The 8,628-nt window shown below is 44.7% G+C and overlaps 1 pseudogene; it reads left to right on the forward strand.

Moving 5' to 3' along the window:
* Window positions 1-6,711: 6,711 nt before the first annotated feature.
* The window catches only part of LOC102763730, a 6,416-nt pseudogene continuing 4,499 nt past the window's right edge, over window positions 6,712-8,628 (forward strand).

An 8,628-nucleotide genomic window follows, 5' to 3' on the forward strand; every position in this document is an offset into this window, starting at 1 on the left:
GGGAAGCACTAAGATTTATCTTCTAGATCAGGAAACCAAGCCCAGAGGGATGAAGTAACTTGTCCAAAGTCACACAGCTTGTAGGCGTGAAGCCTGCATTTACATTGATGTCTGTCTGGCTTATATCCTGTGTTCTCAGATATTTATGCTATGCGGCTTTTCAAAGACAAGGCATATTAACTGGGTTTGGAGGAGCCATCATGATTACTTTTTTAAAAATTTCTTTATTGATTAAGGTATTACATATGTGTCCTTATCCCCCCATTCCCTAGCCCCCCCCCCCCACTCATACCCTCGCCCCCATGTCATCTGTGTCCATTGGTTAGGCCTATATGCATGCATACAAGTCCTTTGGTTGATCTCTCCTCCTTACCCCTACCCTCTTTAAATAGCATCTTTACTTTAAAATAATGACAGATTCACAGAAAGTTGCAAAAATATTGTACCCTTGCATAACTGTAACAGAATATCAAAACCAGGAAATTAGTCCAATTCAGAGTTTATTCAAATTCCACTAGTTTTACCACCAGGATTACTTTTTAAGTTAAATCAAGTTTCAGGGCGGGAGGAATATAACAACTTTCTGAAAAGTCTTTTGGAGCCTCTTCTCCCGTGGACACTTGAAGTCCTGGGCTTCCTCAAACAGTGGGTCTGAAGAAGGGATAAATGATAGACACAGAGAGATCCATTTCTGCTGTATGGCCCCGAGGAAATGCTATATTGCCAAGGGACCCCACTGGAACCTGCTGCTTTCACACGGAAAGGATGCCCAGCAGGGAAACCTAGGGGGACCTGCCGAGACTGTCTGAGTCTGGTTGTTTGGAGGCCTCTAAAACCCTTGGGGCTACCTAAGACCTGGCTCAGCCAAAATGCCTCTTTGTCCCTATTGTCTGTCTCCTGGCAGCTGATGATAAGTGATAAGCAAGAGAGATAAAACAGGTTTGGGGCTGTGAACCTGCCTGAATCACTGGCAGCCAACCAGGCCATTTTTTATCTGGAAAAACTCCCCCCAGGACAGCGCCCCTGTGAGTGTTTGGGAACCTGACGGGGAACAATGGCGGGAAATAGAGGCCCAAGCTTGGGCTTTAGGGCTCTGCCACCCACACTCCTTCGCACTGTTATTCCTGGCGAAAACCAAGATTTTCTTTCGTTCAGACAGACTCTGTGGGAAGAGGTGCAAATGAGGTTTGGAAATTAAAAGGAAGTAGTATGATGACAAGGGAAGTTCGATTGTTTTGCAAGCTTTAGAGATTTCGTTGTAAATGATTCTGAACATTGCTGCCCTGCATACATAATGACTGTCATCCTGGTGACTGTGATAGCTCCTTGGCCACCAGGCCAAGTGTTGAAGCCACTTGGGGGTTAATCTCCTTGTCAAACTGCTTCACATGTGAATTTTAGAGACCCTGGAACAAATGAGAAGTCAGGCCTTACATTACGCAACTCCTTCGGTGTGGCTGGGAGGGCAGTCGGGCTCTGGCCCCTGCCCATCTCTCCAGGTAAATCCAGCTACTCACCTTCAACGTTGTGAGACAAGGACATCTGGTTAGACTGATGGGGCGTGTTCTTAGTGGACTCATATTGATTTCTAGAGATGACTGTTCTACCAAATGCTCAAAAGCTCTCTGTTATAGTTGCATCCCCGCCCCAAATTCAAAAATCCTAACCCTCACTGACTAGAATGTGACCTTACCTGGAAATAGGGTCATTGTAGATACAATTGGTTAAGATGAGGTCATACTGGAGTAGAAAGGGCCCTGATCCATTAGGACTGGGATCCTTATAAAAAGAAGACATTTGGACACACACATGCACACAGAGAAAACATCATGTGAAGATGAAGGCAGAGGTAGGGGTGATACTTCTCAAGGGATGTGGAAGCTGCCTGCAAACCATGAGAAACTTGGAGAGAGGCCTGGAGCAGATTCTCCCTACAGCCCCCAGGAGGAACCTACCTGCTGGCACCTTGATCTCAGACTTCTAGCCCCCAAAACTGTGAGGCAGTAAATTTCTGTTGTTTAAGCCATCCAGTTTGTGGTACTTGGTTACAGGAGCCCTAGCAAGCTCAGAAACTCTCTTAAAAATGTTGTTTCAGAGTCAGAGTTGATTTCAAGGTCACTCACTGATCCATGCTATGTGACATTCACCTTTTTCCACTTTTAATTTGGGAAGATATATTACCATATTTATTATCCCGGCACTTCTTCCATTCTCAATAATGCCTATAAGCAAAGACCAACAAAACCATGACATAGTTGAAAGTGATTGTTGTTAAATTAGAACCAGTCCCCTCTTTCTGAAAGAAAGAAAGAAAGAAAGAAAGAAAGATAGAAAGAAAGAAAGAAAAGAAAGACAAGAAAAAAGGAGAAGTACTGAAATCTAGCTGTGCCCAACTCAGGAGATATTTTCTATTGGCTCGAAAGATAAGAAAAAAGGAGAAGTACTAAAATCCAAATGTGCCCAACTCAGGAGATATTTTCTATTGGCTCTTAGCCCAAATGGATGTGGAACAGGTGGTGGCAAAGCACTACTGTGTTCCCAGCAGGCACATTACACCTGCATTGGGCATAAATGGCTCCTTGTCCTTGGCTCTCAGATGCACAGAAAAGGGAGAGTCACACTAGAAACCCCAAGGAACAACTGTTGCTGGCAGAAAGATGACCTAAGAAAATTCAGGAAGCAGCATAAATATGATCCAAAGCCCTGCTGGAGAGAGGGTTTCTTTCACTGCATACAACCCAACAGTGCTCTTCAGACAGAAACAACCAGGACATCTGGGCCCCAGTGGGCCCCTGTGACCCATGGAACCCAATAGACTTGTCTTCCTGAACAAGGCGTCCTGGCCCTTCTGCCTCAGCCCCAAACCCTGCTTGTTCTGGAGTGCTGGCTACTGTAGACATGAGCCTGTTCATCTTGAATATGCAGCTTGAACCCCATGGTACTTTCTCTCCTGTCTTGAGATCCTCTTGGGCCTCCTCTTGAAATGTAGGTTGGGCTTGGGCAGTTGGTTACAAGGGTCAGGAGAGGGGAGGGAAGACCATTCTCCTTTCTCCTGTTTCCCAGTGTTCCCTCATCCTGACACAGCCTCGCTTGGTCTTTGCAAGATCCTCTGCTTTCCCTGTCTGAAGGTTAGTGGTTTTGTTAAAGTGCGAAGAAAGACGTGAGGGTGTGGGGGTAGGTATAGGGACTTTTCTATGAAGCTGGGCCTATACATTCCTCCTCCAGCTTCCCCTCAGCTGACCCATTTCCTAAAGGGTGCTGGAGACAGAAGACAGGGAGGATGCAAGGCGGTGGGAGGGCCACAGAGCTGCCTGATGAGTGCTCATCCAAGTGGAGACCTGGCCTCCATAAATGGCACCACCCCTTTGGGCTGGATTCACTCATTGGCTCAACTGGGACCAGCTTGGTGGCACCCAGAATCCCTCTCTGTCTGGTTCCACACCCTCTCCACCTTCCCCATAGTCCCCCGATCTTTCAGTCTCTCTCCTGCCTGGCCACAGCTCCATTCAGGGAAGCTGTGGACCACATCTACAGACCTGTGTACCCAAGAAGAGGCTTAGGTCTTTCAGATTCTTCAGACTAGCATATTGACAAAACAAATCTTTTCTCTTGCTAATATTGACTGCCTTTCCTAGCTCAGCTCAGATGACTTGTTATGCCAACAAAGTCTATTTGTTTTGAACTGTCTCACAAGGAAACCCAGGCAGACGTGAAAAGGTAAGAAAACCCTGCCCTGCCAGAGGCAGAGCAGAGAAGAAAATCCACTGCCCGACTGCACACTCTGAAGCAGAGAGGGACGGGCTAGGGATCTGGGTGGACACATTCTAACGGCTGTGGCAGGGCCTTCCTGGACAGGAGCATAAAGAGTTAAGGAGTTGCATTTGGACAAGCACTGCAGCCTGAAACCCAAGCTCCTGAGGTCTCTTTCAGAGTCCAGGGCCAGCGAAGTGTCTATTGTCAACAAATGCCACCAGCGGACCAATAGCAGCCAGAGTATGGTTCTGAGATAAGGGCCTCTGAATGTCACCAGGCAACAGGCACAAAGAAGGCTGGATGAACCGCCCAGCAGCCGATTATACCACCCCCACATCCCTCACATCCCCCCCATCCCTCCCACCCCCCTGCCCTGTAGCTCACACACCAGTGCAGCCAGGTGGGAGAGCTGCTTGGCCCCAAATTCCCTCAATATCAAATTACTATCAGTTTCTGGATTTGAGGGAAAAGGGGGTGGTGTGGAAAGGCTTTATTTGGAAACTTCAGTACAGTTTAGTTTACTGCAAAGCTGGGCTGATGGCAAAGGTGAAATTTTTCAAGTAAAAAGGAAATGTTGCTGCAAACTATAGCAAGACTCATATGCCTCTTCTGTTCCTGCTCTTGCAAGTCAAGAGATGGGCAGGACCCTAGGATGCCTCGTCCCTGACCTCAGGGTTTTCCCCAGGGGGAGCCTTTGACAAATTTACTAAATTAGTCTTTAGATCAGCAATTTTCAACCTTTTCTCATCTAATGGCACACATAAGCTACTTACTAAAATTCTACAGCACGCCCAAAAATATATTTTTTGCTGATCTGACAAAAGTATAATTTTTATTCATTCATGCCTGATGGCTATTGTGTTGGCTGTTATCATTTTTTTTGTTTGTTTGTTTGACAACCTAAGAGAAAAGAAGTCAGTGTCCTTGATTAAATAGTCAGGTATTGCATGTTTTAAAAAGTCTTGCAGCACACTGGTTGAAAATCGCTGCTCTAGGTGAATGTAAAGTGAAAAGTAAGGATGCTTGTTTCTCCTTCCTGCAGAGTCTGTTCCCTTTATGTCACAGAGCCAGAGGAATGAGCCATGCAGAGTTGAACAGTTTTACTTTATTATGCACTGATTCACCCAACACTTAGAGCTATGGCAGAGGCAAGGATGAATTGGAGTTGCAAAGATGAATTGGTCATTTTTCCCACATAGTCAGACTTTTCCCAAAGGTTCACCATCTTATCCTCCCTACATGCTGAAGACTCTCAGCTCATACCTTCCTTCTCCTAAGTATCAGCCCAATATATCAAATAGTTTTCTAAACAGGATTTTTCTTGAGGATTTTTCATACGTCCAACAAATGCAACATGCCCCAAGCTCAAGGTTTCATCTCTCTATCACCAAACTTGGCCCACCACATGAGCTCTTTGTCTTAGTGAGTGATACTACCTCTCCCAATCTGGGTTAAATTATGTCCCCCCCAAATTGATATATTGATGTCCTCATTCCCAGTACCTCACAATGTCACCTTATTTAGAAACTAGAGGCCCGATGCATGAAATTCATGCAAGAGTAGGCCCTCGCAGTCCTGGCTGCCTCATGGCCCCGCGGCCCCACCCCCCACCCACTGGTCATTCCCAAAGGTTATCCCGCTGTCAGGTCTAATTAGCATATTAGCTCTTTATTATGTAGGATAGGGTAGTTGCAGATATAATTAAGATGAGGAATACAGTAAGACTATTCCAATGATTTATGTCTTTATAAATAGGGAAAATTTCGACACAGACATGAGAAGAATGCCATGTGAAAGAGACATAGAGAACAAACAGCCGTCTATAAGCCAAGAAACTCCCGAGGCTACCAGAAACCAGGAGAGAGGCATGAAACAGATCCTCCCTAAAACCATTAGATGGTGCACGGCACCACCAACCCTTTGATTTCAGACTTCTGCCCTCATGAACTATGCGGCAGTAAGTTCTGTTGTTCCAAGCCACCCAGGTTGTGACACTTGTTGCAGCAGCCCTAGGAAACTAACACAACCCCACTAAACATTGTCCAAGAAAGGAGCCAGGAAGCTTCCACTGAGTCCTTTCCTCCATCACCACCTCTACCCTCCACTTGTCCTCTAAACCACCAAACTGTCCATTCCACCTGTGAGACACCTCTGCCAACAATGCATTTGTCTTCATTCTTGCTGCTACCCCTGGGAGCAGGCCACCATTATTTCACCAGAATCCTTCCTAACTTCTCTCCCTGCCTTTAATAGCACCTCCTGCCTCTCTGTTCCTCGAATTGCATCCAGAATCATCTTTTAATATGCAAATCTGAGATACCACTTCCCTGCTTAAAACCCTTCAGATGTCCTTCCTTGCTCTTAGGATGAAGTTTAGTCTTCCTGTAGAGCTCACAAGGCACACAATAACACAGCCCCTGGTCTCCTTTCTGTCCCTATTTCTTGCCAGTGTTATTCTCTAGCAATAATGAACTTCTTTCTCTTCCTTAGATGTACCACATTCTATCTGGCTGCCAACATTTATATATGTCTTTTAAAAAAAATTTTTTTATTGATTTCAGAGAGGAAGGGAGAGGGAGAAAGAGATAGAAACATCAATGATGAGAGAGAATCATTGATTGGCTGCCTCCTGAAACACCCCCTCATGCCCCCAGGGATCGAGCCCACAATCCAGGCATGTGCCCTGACCTGGAATCAAACCCGGTTCTTAGGTTGACGATCAACCCCTGAGTAACACCAGCCAGGCTTTACAGGATTTTTTACTTATCAAATTGTATTGTGACTGCCTCTTTATCTATTAGCATCCCACCCAGATGGGAGGGAAGTTATCCGATCCATCTGTTCATGGGTGTGTCTGCAGTGCTTGGCATGATGCCTGTGACACAGTAGGTCTCCAGCAATTATTTGCTTATTGACTGACCAACTGACAAACTGACTGGAATATGATTCCTACCCACAATGAGCTCAGTCTCAAGAGGAGACAGCAGTGTGGACAAAAAGTTCAGCGACACAGAACTAGGCCTAAATCTGACTCAGCTTGAGGCAAGGGGGGAACATTCCACAGAGGCAATGGCGTTTAAGCTGGGCCTCAAAAAGATGAGTAGGAATTGGCCACAGCAGAGAAGGGGCGGGGTAAGGAAACTCATTTTAAGCAAAGCTCCTTGCCATGGGTCAAGGAGCAGAGTATGTTTCAGAAATGGTGGAAATACATGGTGTGCCCAGAATATGATGTGCAGATAGTTGGCTGATGTGGGCTGGGGTCAGCCTGTGAATTCTCCAAAGAACTTATTTTTGCATATAATCCTCTGTGACTTTTCCTGAACATCAAAGAGCAAAAAGCAACTTTATAATCCCTTTTTACAGTCAGGAAAGGGGAGACATACAGTCCAGAAGGCTTTTCTGTAGCTCAGGATGGTGCATGAATATCCATTTGCTCCTGGGGTTGAGACTTGTTACCTCTTCAGGGCCACCAGCTAAGCACCTACATTTCTGCTGAGGCTGAACATCTGGATAAAAACATCTGTACTCCCCCTCCTCCTGCCCCAACCCTGACAATTCTCAAGAGAAACTGGTTGAGTGAGTGGTTGTCTAATTCTGTTCCAGTGTTCTCCAGGGAAGGCTTTCTCCGGTTACTCCTTATCATTCTGAAATCTCTCCAGCCCTAATTTAATCCATTCCTCTTGTTAGTCTTTTCAAACATAAGGAATAATTTGTCTATATCCCCTGCATAAAATCACTGCCTATACTCCAAGGCAAGAATTTAACCACCCGTTTGCCTTCTCCAAAGAAAACAAATTTGATTCCTTAACTGTTCTCTTAATGAATCCATTCTCTCTCCCACAACCTTAACTTCTTAAGGCCATTTTCATCTCTCTCTCTCTTTCCCTGAATCCTTTGATCCAAATGCATTGACTAGAACTGAAGAGGAAATGTAAAACCAAAATAGTTTTTCTTAAGATAGGTGAGGATTGGAGCAGCTGCCACCAAGTCCAGATCCAAGGCCATGTACCACCAATGCCTGCCCGCCATCTTCTCTGATTCCTTTCGATTCTAAGTCCGGTTTAGCAATTTTCAAGGATCAGCTGATTGTGACTCTCCTTAAGGAAAAACAAAGCCCCCAGAATAAGATTACAGTAGTTGGGGTTGGTGCTGTTGGCATGGTCTGTGCAGCCAGTATCATAATGAAGGACTTGGCAGATGAATTTGTTCTTGTTAATGTCATGGAGGACAAATTGAAGGGAGAGATAACGGATGTCCAACAAGACAGCCTTTTCCTTAGAGCACCAAAAGTTGACTCTAGCAAAGACTATAATGTAACTGTAAACTCCAAGCTGGTTATTATCACAGCTATCAACAAGAGAGAGAAAGCCGTCTTAATTTGGTTTAGTGTAACATGAGTATTTTTAAATTCATCATTCCTAATTTTGTAAAATAGAGCCCCAAAATGCAATTTGTTTATTGTTTCCAATCCAGTGGATATCTTGACTTATGTGGCTTGAAAGATAAGTGGTTTTTCAAGAAAACCCATGTTATTAAAGGGTGTCCCAAAATTCATGCAAGAAGTAATTTTGATAGAAAACACAGGTTTATAATTAAAAATTGTAAATTTTTTATTGATTCATAAAGTATACAGTATAGGGTTATGTATTGAATAGCATATCAGGTAAATGGCCTCCACAGCTTTGCTGGCACATACGCACTCTTTTGTTCAAATTTCCATGACCATTTTGCATAAATGTGGCTGAATTTCGATGAGGCTCATTTTCATCTTGATGGCTTAGTTAATCGACAAAATTGTCACATTTGGGATTCAGAAAATCCATGAGTGATTGTTGAGAAACAAATGCATCCACAACGTGTCACTGTTTGGTGCGG

Source organism: Myotis davidii, unplaced genomic scaffold (assembly GCF_000327345.1).
Source record: "Myotis davidii unplaced genomic scaffold, ASM32734v1 scaffold946, whole genome shotgun sequence".
NCBI lineage: Eukaryota > Metazoa > Chordata > Mammalia > Chiroptera > Vespertilionidae > Myotis > Myotis davidii.